The sequence below is a fragment of the Acinonyx jubatus genome, chromosome F2 (genome assembly GCF_027475565.1).
Source record: "Acinonyx jubatus isolate Ajub_Pintada_27869175 chromosome F2, VMU_Ajub_asm_v1.0, whole genome shotgun sequence".
In the NCBI taxonomy this organism is placed as follows: domain Eukaryota; kingdom Metazoa; phylum Chordata; class Mammalia; order Carnivora; family Felidae; genus Acinonyx; species Acinonyx jubatus.
This window is the reverse complement of record NC_069394.1, coordinates 29,747,104-29,762,224: the sequence shown is the minus strand read 5'-3', so window position 1 is coordinate 29,762,224 and position 15,121 is coordinate 29,747,104. Positions and strand designations below refer to the sequence as shown.

Below are 15,121 nucleotides of genomic sequence, written 5' to 3'. Positions count from 1 at the left end.
GAATGGCAGGAGATCTTCAATGTGATGAACAGAAAAAATATGCAGCCGAGAATCCTTTATCCAGCAAATGTGTCATTTAGAATAGAAGGAGAGATAAAAGTCTTCCCAAACAAAAACTGAAAGAATTCATCACCACTAAACCAGCCCTACAAGAGATCCTAAGGGGGATCCTGTGAGACAAAGTACCAGAGACATCGCTACAAGCATGAAACCTACAGACATCACAATGACTCTAAACTCATATCTTTCTATAATAACACTAAATGTAAATGGACTAAATGCGCCAACCAAAAGACATAGGGTATCAGAATGGATAAAAAAACAAGACCCATCTATTTGCTGTCTACAAGAGACTCATTTTAGACCTGAGGACACTTTCCGATTGAAAGTGAGGGGATGGAGAACTATTTATCATGCTACTGGAAATCAAAAGAGAGCTGGAGTAGCCATACTTATATCAGACAAAACTAGACTTTAAATTAAAGACTATAACAAGAGATAAAGAAGGGCATTATATAATAATTACAGGGTCTATCCATCAGGAAGAGCTAACAATTATAAATGTCTATGCACCGAATACGGGAGCCCCCAAATATATAAAACAATTACTCACAAACATAAGCAACCTTATTATAAGAATGTGGTAATTGCAGGGGACTTTAACACCCCACTCACAACAATGGATAGATCATCCAGACACACGGTCAATAAAGAAACAAGGGCCCTGGATGATGGATTGGATCAGATGGACTTGACATATATATTTGGAACTCTGCATCCCAAAGCAAAAAAATATACTTTCTTCTCAAGTGCACATGGAACATTCTCCAAGATAGATCACATACTGGGTCACAAAACAGCCCTTCATAAGTATACAAGAATTGAGATCATACCATGCATACTTTCAGACCACAATGCTATGAAGCTTGAAATCAACCACAGGAAAAAGTCTGGAAAACCTCCAAAAGCATGGAGGTTAAAGAACACCCTACTAAAGAATGAGTGGGTCAACCAGGCAATTAGAGATGTCTCTAAAGAAGACATCCGGATGGCCAACAGGCACTTGAAAAGATGCTCAACGTCGCTCCTCATCAGGGAAATACAAATCAAAACCACACTCAGATATCACCTCATGCCAGTCAGAGTGGCCAAAATGAACAAATCAGGAAACTATAGATGCTGGAGAGGATGTGGAGAAACGGGAACCCTCTTGCACTGTTGGTGGGAATGCAAACTGGTGCAGTCACTCTGGAAAACAGTGTGGATGTTCCTCAAAAAATTAAAAATAGACCTACCCTATGACCTAGCAATAGCACTGCTATGTATTTACCCAAGGGATACAGGAGTCCTGATGCATATGGGCACTTGTACCCCAATGTTTATAGCAGCACTCTCAACAATAGCCAAATTATGGAAAGAGCCTAAATGTCCATCAACTGATGAATGGATAAAGAAATTGTGGTTTATATGCACAATGGAGTACTACGTGGCAATGAGAAAGAATGGAATATGGCCCTTTGTAGCAACGTGGATGGAACTGGAGAGTGTGATGCTAAGTGAAATAAGCCATACAGAGAAAGACAGATACCATATGTTTTCACTCTTATGTGGAGACTGAGAAACTTAACAGGAACCCATGGGGAGAGGAAGGGGGAAAAAAAAAGAGGTTAGAGTGGGAGAGAGCCAAAGCATAAGAGACTCTTAAAAACTGAGAACAAACTGAGGGCTGATGGGGGGTGGGAGGGAGGGTGATGGGTATTGAAGAGGGAATCTTTTGGGATGAGCACTGGGTGTTGTATGGAAACCAATTTGACAATAAATTTCATATATTTAAAAAAAATTAAAAAATAAAACCACTTGATGGAAAAAAAATAAGGACAGATATTAATTCTTCTGATAAACAGATGCACTCTTAAAATTCTCCTAAAAGGTGTTTTAGCTTTCAAATTACAGAGAATACACCTTACTATAGGTGATTCTTGTTCCTAAGAATAATCCTGGTGAAATGGGAGGTGAATATTATAAAATTATCTATTTATTGAGAGAATCCTCTCCAGAAAAACCATATTCTGCAGCTTAGTGGCATCACAAAGATAAAATGTATATCAGAAGCTGAGCTAAAACACTTAACTATGTGCATAAAAGTAGAGAAAAAGAGCAGAATAAAAAATTACAGGAAAAAGTAGGGACTGGTGTTCTCATGCCAGTTTAATTCTGCTGATCCTGATAGCCTTGTCCCAAAATGGGGTGGAAAGTGAAGATGTGTGGTGACACAGCACATGGATGAATGGGTGTTTCCCACCTCGCACAAGATCCACTTTTGGTGTGTAGTAAAAGATAGCGATGTGATTACCCAATCTTCTTTTGGGTTCTTGTTCTTGTTCTTGTTCTCTTCTTTCTCCTTTTTTTCTAGTCTTCTTCATTCTTAAATTCACATTTTCCCCATTCTCAACACTCATTTTAGTAAGATGATGACCAGAGTCACAATCTATTCTTTGATTTTTCTTTCTGAGCCTCTTCTCTTTTCTTACAATTTCATACCAGCAGCATTTTGGGAAAACCCAGAAATTAGGAAGGGAAGTGTTCTGCAATGCCCCAAGTGCCAACTAGTTGAATGGATTGGTAAATAATGAGGGTTGAGGAGAGAATCTGGGGGAGAGTGTCTGGATCTAGGCAGTATAAACCCCTGAGAGCTGCAGCTCATTGGCAGTGTATTTCTCTATGTGTTTCAGAGAATCTAAATATTCCATTTATAATGAATAATTTGATTCCACACCTAGTGATCTCTATCCCCACAACTTTAGAAATAATACTTTGAAATTATCTAGATGGACATTCTGGTGGTTCTGGGGATAATGATATGTTCATAAGGTTAAGCATGGTTGAAGTTTTATGTAGTTCCACTGTTTGGACTTCTCTGGGGACTCTGCTGCTTCCTGAAGTTAGAGCTCGATTTAGCTCTTTTCCACCAATCTTAGCAGGCTATGGACAGACTGAACCCTCCTATGGGGTTGAAATCAATTGCTGCTGGATCTAATCAGGGTTTCTCCAGTGGATCATTCCAGCATGACAACAAGAGAAGCAAGCATTATTCCTCAGGGCAAAATTAGTTTTATTGCACTTCTAATATCACCAATTTTCATAAAAGGGAAAGACTGGAAGTAACTTGGATGATTTCTAGCTCCCAGGCAACATGATGTGTTAACTGTGGTTTAAAGTTTCATGGTGACATTTTATTTCCTAGTTTGAGGGAGGATAGGCTCTTTCAGTTATTTTTATAAGCTATTTAAAGTCTGGTCAAGTTTTCTGCTTCCACTACACCATAAGAGAGAAATTTTTAGATGTTGGTTATTGTCCAGTGTAAACCTAAATGTCACTGGAAGAACAAGGAAAAACCGTCATCGTGAAGGTTGATGTAGAAAAAGGGATATGGCTGTTGTATCTGATTTACCTGTTCTTCTGTCTAAGCTTTGATCCCTTTGCAGATCCCTTTCCTGTACATGGAGAGCCTCTGTAACAGGGCAAAATGAAATTAAAATTAAATAGGGGGATCAAATTGGTTTTAAGAGAGCACCATGGTAGAATAAACAAGATGAAGCAAGAAGTAAGGTTAGTACTTGGAATGCATTTTAGAAATTGTGTGTACATCCTGAAGGAGAGGTGGTCCTTTCTTTTGGTATTACTTTTTTCCTTTTAGACATCAGGTACTCAGAATTGGATCACCAAGTCATGTGTGATTCACTTATGTATTTAATTATTTATGTGGTTATTTTTAGTAATGGAAGGAGCAGACATGAACCTACCACTCACAAGTGCTTGACAAAAACAGGAGGCATACATTTGACTCTCAATTTCTGAACAGCCAAAGAAGAGAAAGGAATAGAATCAGTAACATGATTTGCAATGTTTATGAAATAATGATAAAGGAAGCCTGTTCCTCATTCTGACTCCATGAAGAATTTTCTGCTGTTAGTCTTATAATGAGGGCATTATAAAATAAAACTACTCAGCAACATCACTAACAATACATTTCATAGAGTTTTATCCACTTTGGCACTATTTGTTGCACTGAATGAGGTTAGGTGATGTTAGCCCATGCCTGAGTATACATGATCTGCCAACTTTATGTAGCTCAACCTGTAGCACAAAAAGTATTCAGAACTCTCATCTCTTAAGTTTTTTGAGTGAAAGGTATATGCAACTCTCAGTGGCATTGAAATCAGCACAGTACATGTCTGGTCCTAGACTTTCCCAATTTATAACCCAAAAAACAAAAAGAAAAAAGAAAAAAGAAAAGGCTTGATTACCTGTACATCCCAACAAACCCAACCCATTTAGAGAAAGTCTGTAATTTGGATGACCTTGCTTATATTCTTCTTCATTTATCCTTAAAATGCTGTTGCTTCATTTATTGAATAAATATTTAGAGTGCCTATTGTGTGCTAGGTCATCAAGTGCTGATGATATAGTAGTGAACAAAAGACACAATTGTCCTGCCTTGATGGTGTGAGTGAGGGGAAAAGCAATTGCGAACTTAGAGGAGGCAATATGGGAACAGGCAGTGTAGAGCCTGCTAGGAGATATGAGGGACTTTGAATTATACTCTGAGCAAGATGTACAGCTATTGGAAGGGTTTGAGCAGAATGACAAGATCTTGTTTAAAGTGACTCGATCTGGGGAAGAACTAGACCAGTTCAGTGAAATGATCCAAGACAGATTAAAAATCAAAAAGAACAATTCCCAGTTTCTTTCTCCTAGATCGCTTTTGCATAGAACATTTTTTTTTAAATTTTTAATGTTTATTTATTTTTGAGAGACAGAGAGACAGAGTGCAAGCGAGGGAGGGGCAGAGAGAGAGAGAGAGAGAGAGAGAGAGAGAGAGAGAAACACAGAATCCAAAGCAGGCTCCAGGCTCTGAGCTGTCAGCACAGCCTGACACGAGGCTCAAACCCATGAACTATGGGGTTATGACCTGAGCCAAAGTTGGATGCTTAACTGACTGAGCAACCCAGGTGCCCCTCTCTATTAGAACTTCTAACACTTGTCCTTCTTTCACACTCTTGGCTGATGCTTACTTCCTATTTCACAGAGAAACCACCAACTCTTTGCTTTCTCACTACCACTTCCATCTTTCAGTCCTCAGTATCCTTGCCCATTTACTCTGCCTTCCTTTTGGTCACAACTCGTGAAGTGTTTATACTCTCTTTACTAATCCAATAGTCCCATCTCCCGTCAACTACTCAAGGACATCATTCCAGAATTTGTCTCTTCTCTCTATTGCATCATAATTCTTCATTTCTTTTTAGCATCATTCCCTTAAGCATATAAATATGCTAATGCTGTTCCAGTATTACGAAAATCCTCTCTTGACCCCAATCTACCATCCAGCTTTAGCCCTGTTTCCCTACTCCCCTTTATAGCAAAAATCATATAAAGGATGATTAATGCCTCTCCTTTGTCCTCTTTAAGATCCCTTACTTGGGTTTTCACCCCTGCCACTCCACCAAAATTGCTGTTGAGAAATCAGTAGTGACTTTCATGTTGCTAAATCTAATGATCAAATTTCAGTTCTCAATAATCTTAGTCTGTCAGCAGCAGGGGACACATCTTGACTTCTGGCACAGCCACTGTCTTGGTTTTCCTCCATTTCTGTTTTCCTTATTGGTTTCTCCTTAACTCCCACTAAATATGGGGCTCAGTCCATGGACCTTTTTACCTCTCTGACTATACTACTGTTTTGGTGATTCACCACTTCCAGTCTCAAGACTTTAGATACTATCTATACGATAACGATTCCAAAATTTATACCCTAGTTCTAAACTATCATATTCATTCTAGACAACCTATTTTCAGTTAGGTATCTGATATTCTTCTCAAACATATCAAGCCCAAAAGCTGACTCCTGATCTTTTCTCCTGATCTGCTCCTCCTGCATTCCTCCCCATCTTTTGTAAACAGCAACTGACTTCTTTCAGTTACTGATCCCAAACCTTGGGAGTCTCTCACACACTCTGCCTGCAATTCAATAGCAAATCCATTGTTTTTATTTTCAAAATATCACCACCTTCTAAACATATCTAGAGTCTAGACATGTTAATAATTTTCACTCTTCCACCTCTATCACTTGAGTTTAGTCTTCCATCATATTTTGAATAGATTATTGCAACAGCCACTTAACTGGTCTAACTGGTTCTGTCCCTTTAGTCTAGTCTCAACCCCATGGCCAGAATGATCCTTAATCAGATCATACTGTCCTTCTATTCAAAATCCTCTGGTGGTTTCTCATCTCATTTAAAGTAAAAGCCAAAAAATCCTCAGTGGCTTAAAAGGCCTGATGCAATCCACCAACAGTTTAAAAGTCTGACAATATTGAGTATTGGTGAAATTACGGAACACCGAGTGGTTTTATTGATTTTTAAATTTAATTAAATTTCCTTTTTTGTTTTGAGAACAATGTGGCAATATCTAATGAAGTTGAAAATGCACAATCTGACAGGATTCTGCTTCTATGTTTATACCTAAAAAAAATCCCATATGTGAAAAGAAAGTGACATATATAAAAGGTGGATAAATAGATCTTTGTTTATACAATAGAACATTACTAAGCAATAAAAGTCAATAAATGAAAGCTACGTGTGCCAATATGGAGGGTCACAAAGAAGCCTTCATTCGTATTAATGTTTTGCTTCCAAACAGGGCAGTGGGTTCACAGGTGTTTATTATGTTAGTCCTTACAGCTTTTGTATATCTGAAGTATGTCATAAGTTTTAAAGGAGGTAAGTGGGAAATCTGTAGAATGTGGGAACAGTTTAGAGAGAGAGTTTGCTGGGGGAGGGGCATGGAATGACACAAGGATGAACCTATACAGTCATGCCATGGGGCTGAGGAACTTAATTTCTATCCCCTTCCTCTTGATCCTTCACCTCCTGCAGTTGTCTTTGTTCATGTTACCATCTTCTCAATAGCCTCCTGTTTGTTCTTCCTCACTAGGGTCTTATTCCCCAGAATTCATTTTTTATAGTTTTGTGTGGTTTAGATAAACCCAAATATGACCATGTCCATCCGTCTACTTGTAAATCTTTAGAAAACTCTTCATTAATTATAGCGAATATAGTAAATTTCTTAATATGATATAGAGGTTACTCTGTAAAGTGGACCCAAGCATCCTTACCAATATCTGTTCCCAAGTACTCCTGTTCACAGCTCTGTATTCTTGTTCATAGCCCTCTCTAGGGAATCATCCTTTTCTCGCATCTGGAAAACACCAACATGAGACACAGTTTATGTGACTTCTTTCTAGCTTGTCTGGAAGTTGCAAGTCCTTCCTTTTTCTGCATTTGTATAGAATTTTGTACCTACCTCTATTATGGCAGTCATATTGTGTAGGATTTTTATTAGGTAGCTATATTTCTGTTTCCCTTAATATGAGTTCCTGAAAGTCAGAGACCATGGTTTTTGTTGCTGTTTCATTTGCTTATTTTTTCCAAAGGGATTCTAATTGGTTCCCTTTAAAATTTTTTAAGTGTATCTATTTGAGTGAAAGAGAGAGAGAGAGAACATGAGCAGGGGAAGAGCAGAGAGAGAGAGAGGGAAATCCCAAGCGGGGTCCCCACTGTCAGTACAGAACTGATGCAGGGCTGGAACCCGTGAACCAAACCATGAGATCATGACCTGAGCTGAAATCAAGAGTTGGACGCTTAATTGACTGAGCCAACCAGGTGCCCCATGCTTAATACATATGTAAAGGGTGCTAAATAATTATTTGTACAATCAGTGAAAGGATGAGTGGAGGCTGTATTTAGCAATGTTATAGGTGATAAGAATAGATCAGATGAAATACAAACTAATTTTCAAGTTCTTAGCTATCTGGTTGCCTCTTCTCATTAATTAAAATGTTATTTCAGCTTACACACATCTTCAGTGCTTACTGACCAGTTTTAAGAAAGACAAAGTTGCAGGCAGTATTGTGTTCACATTAGCTAAGAGTAGTCGAGAGTTGGGCTGGTCCCATTGCTAGGGTAATTCAAAACTATTATACTGATGGGATACCAGAATATTTGAGTTTATTTTTGAAAGTCTTAGCTAACGTAACATTAGCTTTTTTTTCTGAAAAGATGCACAACATAATATAGCTCCCTCCCACATTCTCAAGATTTGAGCTGATAAGACATGGAGATTTACGGTGTCCTTGTAGGGCCACACTACAGTGAATGAGAACTCTATCAGGACTCTGACATCTGCACAGGAAAATCTGCTCTCTTTAGTTTTAAATGTTCTAATATCAAATTATTTTACAATTTGGAGGAAAACGCTACTGCTTCTCTGTTGCTTCCCAAGACAATTGAATGTGATAATTTACATTTTTGAAAACATATCAGTTTGTTATTTACTCAAAACTGGACAAATTCCACATTTTAGAAATGACTAGCTATTATTGAAGTTCCAACTTCCAAGGAGCTTGAATATTAAGAATTTGTCTTAAAAACCAAACCCACAAAGGACTCCAGAAATTGTAAATCATTCTTCAATTGTCAACCACCAAGGCACTTCAATTTAAAAAAGAATCAAGAGACCTGCCAGTTATTTGAGTCTAAGTGTGTTAACCCAGTTTCAGACTGAGGACAAAGCACACTAAAGATGCAAAAAAATGCAACAGCACTAACTTTTTTTTTTTTTTTTTTCCGGGAAGCTCTTTTATACATTCTCTAAGAAACAAGTATAAAACTGAGGTATTAGTCATTCCTGATAGAGGTGAGAGGGAAGCTGATGATGTGAACAGAACTGAAGGAAAGTTGTCTAGGTAATCAAAATACCAGACTTCCATTTAGACCCCTGAATAGTTTCCCAAAAATTTTTGAGGTGGTTAAGTCCATCTTCTGCATTATTTCTCAAACACATTAGGATATTGTTACCATGTGTGTTTTCGTTTTTGTTACTGTTTTTATAATTTTCCCTAATTGAATGAAAAATGAGGGTATGAAGAAAAGCATGGGGGTTGTCTATTCTTTTTCTATTTTAACCCCACACACTAAGCACAGACTTGCCCCATGCTGATTCCTGTAACACTTTGTAGGAGGCCCTGATCCAGCAATCATTCCTTTCAACTTCCAGACAACTGCCAGCCATACTATTGGATGGGAAAAATGCGGGTTTGTGAAACTGCAAATCGAGTGTTTGGGCTACATGATCTTATAGTTCTGCCTATCAAAGTCCCAGGCAAAGCAAAATTCAACAAATCAGTAATCATCAGACCTCCAGCATTATTCTCATTATTTTCAGATTTTTTTTCCCTTTATCCTTTTAAAAATTTTCCCAAAATATCACTTGAGTGAAGTGGGAATTATATGATCTTACTATAATTTCCAGCTTTACAAATGACCATTACCTCATGGTGAATGGTACAGGTTACTAAATGCAATTTGTCGTAAATTTCAATGCTCCTATTTGAAAGATTGGCTTATAAGATTAAGACCTTTTCTTAATAATTTCCAACTAGTAGTAGTTGCTTCTAAACAAGTGAATTTGAGTACTTGAGAAGGATAAAGGGAAAATGAGTTCCTCACTAGAAACACATTTGTACTTGTTTGGATTTCATGCCAGATAGATGGTTGTTAAAATTTTTGTTTTATTAAATTTTTTTTCAAGCTGTATTACAGACACTAATTGTAGAACACTTGTTCTCTTAACAAAGGTAGAAAGAATGAAAAGGCTTATCCAAATGTTCCAGACATGTTAGCGGCGGGGGAAGAATCAAAAGCCAATATTCCAATGTTTCCCTATCTATTTGCTTCTCTTCCGCACCACATTCAGAACTTGTTACAAATAAATTTCTATTTCTAATATCCATCTCAAGGCTGTCTTTGTATTTTTATTCCTAGATAGCTACCCAATATTTATTTTATTTGAAGGCTATTTTAACCACTCTTGATTATGCTTTTTTTCCAAAAATGATTTTCCCTGGTGACAACTGAAACTCAAATGATGAGAACAACAAAAGAGATTTTAAGAATTTTTCCAGAACCAGGGTCACTGGTGACATTTCCATAAATCACACACAATCTCAACACAGACCATCTTACGGAGAAGACTTACTCTAATAAGCTTAATATACAGAGGTTAAAATAGCCTCGTTGTATTTATCTTTCACTGTGCAGCTTACCAAAACCAAATTTCTGTCATCAACAATTATTAATCATCCATATGCCCTGCAGGGAATTTTAATAAAGCATATTATGAACCTGAGGCTAGGTTGATGTGGGAAGGACACAAATGTGATCCAATTTATAAAAGGACATGGGGGTCCCTATTACTCCACCACATCTGTTTGCCATATGTTCATAAATCACACCAATGTTTTGAACATTTCTCCTAGCACCTTCCTGTCACTCTGGTTTTATAGTTCATAATTTTACCCCTCCTACCCACATACACAAAAAAATTCTCTTTATTATATTTCACGATATATTTCAGGATAACATATGACCAAGTATTGGGCCAAATCACCGTGGCTAGTGCCCAGTGACACTCCAGTTTCTTGAGATTTGGTCACAACAGGCAAAAGCAGGAGCAAAACTTCTTGTTTATTCTAAAGAAGCAGAGAAATAATATGAAGACACCAATTACTGCCAAACCAAAAAGAGGGCTGCATTTTGAGTCTGAATTTATGAAATACAGTTGTGAAGAAGAAAGCTGCCAACTTAGGAAAAAATGTTTTTCCTTGCAAATAGGACCCTCGGAAATACTATGCACACTACTCTAAGTTTGTTCTTATTTCAGTTTTCCTGTGATGCTCGTGCATATCTGCATGTGGTGCAGTGCTTGTCCTCTAGAAGTCTCTGTCAACCATGACATGTGAAGACAGAGCAAGAGCAACAGGACTCAAACTGCATTTTTAGGACAGCCTATGTGACCTGTTGGTTTATTTAATGTAAAAATGTAGGTAAGCAGAAGGTATGGAGGCAGTCAAATTATCTATGTGGTACCACATAGATGAAACTGCGTTTCTCTGGTTGTTATGGCTGACTGGCCTCCCCTCCTGTTGCTCCAGGTGGTACTACCGAATAGAATATAGCAACCACAAAACCATGCATATCCATATTTCAGCTTGAAAAACAAAACAAAACAAACAAAAACACCCACATGGTGCCAGAAATAGAGGTAATCTGAAGCCCAAGCAATGAATGGAAGCTAAAGCCAGATGGGCCATGAGGCTACTGGCCCTGGATGTTCTAAGTCACTGAGGTTTTAATTTGAGCATAGAGAGTTGGGAAAGAAGACAGAATTTAAGTTTGCTGACCTGGGGGCATGGAAGGCTATAGTTGCACTCTCAGCATAAAACCAAGGACCTGGAAGGAACTAGATAAGTTCTTTCCACTGGACTGGGAATTTGTCAAAAAAAAAAAAAAATGGTCTGCCTGTCCTAGGTCATGGTTGAAAACTAATCATCTGGGAGAAATCTAAACTGATACTATGTGGGGATAGAGGGTTGAATTCACATATTACACTTGGTAAAATAATATTAAGTTATGAAATTATTGTAAAAACTGGTTGAGAGATCATGGGACTGGCAGAGGTAGACATAAAACTACCCACAATAATGATTTCACAACTCTGAATCATAACACATCCTTTGAAAACACTTTTAATCTGAACACAGATTCTGACTAAAATTTGAAGCACTCAAGGAAACAGATTTCCATGTGATCCAGGAGTCTCAACAAACAGGAGAATTCACATGTTAAAAGCAATAGAAAATGCAAACAGTGTGAAAATAAATTTGCTTCAAATGTTTATATATATAGACAAGGAAGAAATAAAAATTATAAGGGCAGTATCTCCTAAAAGAGAAGCAGTTTTGGAAAAGAGTAAAGTGGAAATCTTAGAAATGAAAAATGTAATAATTGAAGGGAAAAGCTCAGTATATGAACTATTGGATGTACTAAACATGGATAAAGAGGAAATTGGTAAATTTGAAGACAGATCTGAAAATTCATCTAAGTGCAGTGGGATAGATTTATAGATATATAAATAAATATGGAGTTAAGTAACACGGCACCCAATATACCATATGCATGGTATTCCTCAATTAATTATGAGCTCATTGATAAATAAGTTGTGTTACAAATTTAAAAAGCGCACACGAGTATGAAATGAGACTCTCTGACACATGTCTAATAAATCTAATAGATATTCTCTCCAGAATAAGAGATTGGGAGAGAAGCAATCTGAAAATGAAAGAAACCATGAATCTTTGTACTCAAGGAGCAGATAGTTCTGAGCAGGGTAACCAAAAAAAATCCATTCTTGGACACAGTGTGGTGAAACTTTAGAACATCAAAGACTAGAATTTTTAAATTAAGAAGAAAAACATTTTAATATTACAAAGGCTGAGACAGGTTATATTTACAGATCCTTACTAAAATATTACCAAAAATATATTTCAGCAAGAAGGAAATTGAATTTAGAAGGAAACGGTGTGGTGAAATAACCAATGATAAGCAAACAAAAACTCAAAGCACGTTGATAAATCTAGGTTTAGATGTTTAAAGTGTGTATGGTGGGGTGGGCACCTAGCTGGCTCAGTTGGTAGAGCATGTGACCCTTGATCTCCGGGTTGTGAGTTTGAACCTCACATTGAGTGTAGAGATTACTTAAAAAATAAAATAGGGGCACCTGGGTGGCTCAGTTGGTTGAGCATCCGATTTTTGGTTTCAGCTCAGGTCATGAGATTGAGTCCCATGTTGGGCTCTGTGCTGAGTGTGGAGCCTGCTTGGGATTCTCTCTCTCTCTCTCTCTCTCTCTCTCTCTCAAAATAAATGAATAAATATTTTTAAAATTTTAAAAATAAGAAATAAAGTGTGTGTGTGTGTGTGTGTGTGTGCATGTACAACATTAAAATAAACTAAAAACAGGGTTACCTGGGTGGCTCAGTCGGTTAAGCATCCAACTTGTGATTTGTGGCTGAGGTCGTGATCTAGCAGTTTGTGAGATCAAGCTCCTCATCAGGTTCTGCAATGACAGTGTGGAGCCTGCTTGGGATTCTCTCACTCCCTCTCTCTCTGCCCCTCCTTCACTCGTGTTTCCTCTCTCTCTTTCTTTCTCTCTCTTTGTCTCTCTCTCAAAAACACATAAACATTTTAAAAAATAAAATAGAAATAACATACATATGTTATGTGGGATGGTAGAAAACATTTTAAGATCCTTGTCTTATTTCAAGAGAAGGATAGAATTAGTGATTCACCTCAAAACCTATTTGGTTAAGTATGTATTACTATTTAATAGTTAACTACTAGAAGAATAGAACTAGAATGTATAAATTACAAACTTACAAGAGATATCTTTAAAAGAGTGAATTGAGGATGGGACTAAACTCAGCCAATACAGTAGATGAAACAGCCACTTACCAGTCTTTTTTTTTACATTGGTTTTTATAATTTAAAAAACACATTGATATAAACAAAGTAGTATCTGCATTTACAGGAATTATGATGAAAATGAATCTAGAAAATTACATATAGGATGTCTTTGAATGTTAAATGAGCTAATACACTTACAACAAGATAAATACACGAGAAGAAACAAAGTGAAAGAGTTTGATAAATAATTGGAATTATTATAGTGTTTAAACATTAAAAAGTTTGAACTTCCAAAGTTAATCAGGAGAAGAATCCTGCATCTTCTTTGATATGAATGTTCTATGTGATTACAAATTAACATTCTAAATTTACAGGTAATTTGGCTATTTTTAGCAGGAGCCAGAAAACTAAAAAAAAAAACACTTCTCATTTATTACATAGAAATAATAATGATACCTAGTGCAGTGAGAGAAAAGGATAAACAAAAAGTCTTTCAATAGAATGTGAAGGGATTGTAGATTCATTTGAAAGTTAGTACCACTTTCCAGATGGTGGGGGGAAATTTAGCATTGAGACTATGCTAGAAAAACATTGAACATCTTCCACTTCCAAAAGTGCTGTCTTTATTCTTAGAAATCTTAAAGAACTATTATATATAATTGATATGAAAATTTTCATATTCTACTTTGTTTAATAATCTCTTGAGGAGTTGTATTTTTTCTTCTGGATCATATGAATTTGAAGGCTTAAATAATGTCACTCATTATTGGCTTTACCAACAGAATTACCATGTACTTTGTACATAGTTAAAACTCATGAAAATTGGTTTGTGGATAAAAAGAATTCTTCCAAAACTAACTGACATTTGTGAAAAGCACTGCTTAAATTCAGCAGCACATTTCCCCCTTGTCATAGAAAAAGACAACCATTCTCTTTACCCTCTCTTTTCACCCCACCAGATAGAGCTTAGACAGAAACCAAGAGTAAGATTTATCAAGGAATGTATGCTTCCAATTTTTTAAGTTAAAAGCCTTCAGGTGCTTCAGGAGTAGATCCTTCTGAAGGGAACATCAAAAATCCTTAGTTTTGAAGATACCAGACACATAATGTCACAATACCCCATTACTCAGTCATGAAACTGACTCCTTTGTTCTTCATTCAAGAAGTATGTTACTTACAGTAGACACCAGAATCAAGAATTTTAATGGACCCAGTTTCTCTCCAATCACCTATTCTATGTAAAAAAAAAGACAACATATGTAGAATATTCAGTGATGCATATTCTTATGGAGTTAATTCCATCTTCTCTCTCCCATCCCCAGACTGCTTCTGTACATCTCTCATTACCATGCAGCAAAGGACTGCATGACAAATCATTGTCTAAATATTATTATCCATGAAGTCAATGACAGCTTTATTTTGAAGAGGGCTTAAAACTGTACCTTACTATAGGTATAAAACTCCTTAAGTGCCAGATGGTTTCATTTCAACATTAAGTTTCTGATCTTCCCATGACACTTGCCAGAAGAAAGTTTGGGACACCTCTTCACATGTTTCTTGAAGTAGCCTCTTGATACTAAGGAAGCCTCTCCAGATGTAACCCAGTAAAGATAATACCTTGCAAACCATAAATAAAATGGCCTGGACTAAACTCACATCAGGAGACTGCCAGTCTGTAAGGTTTTCTTTTTTTCCCCTTCAGTAAAACTCAACAAATAAGACAGTGTGGATATGAAGGTATAGGGTATAGTTCTTAATCTGCTTGC

General features: G+C 36.9%; 1 long non-coding RNA gene across 1 annotated transcript in view; it reads right to left on the bottom strand.

The window, feature by feature from the left end:
- Positions 1-3,465: 3,465 nt before the first annotated feature.
- The window catches only part of LOC106973369 (uncharacterized), an 83,827-nt gene continuing 72,171 nt past the window's right edge, over positions 3,466-15,121 (bottom strand). Inside the window, exons 3-4 of the long non-coding RNA XR_001429984.3 lie at positions 7,172-7,254; positions 3,466-3,511 (exon numbers count right to left, since the gene is read on the bottom strand). This is a non-coding gene — a long non-coding RNA (uncharacterized LOC106973369). The remainder of the gene's footprint in view (positions 3,512-7,171; positions 7,255-15,121) is intronic.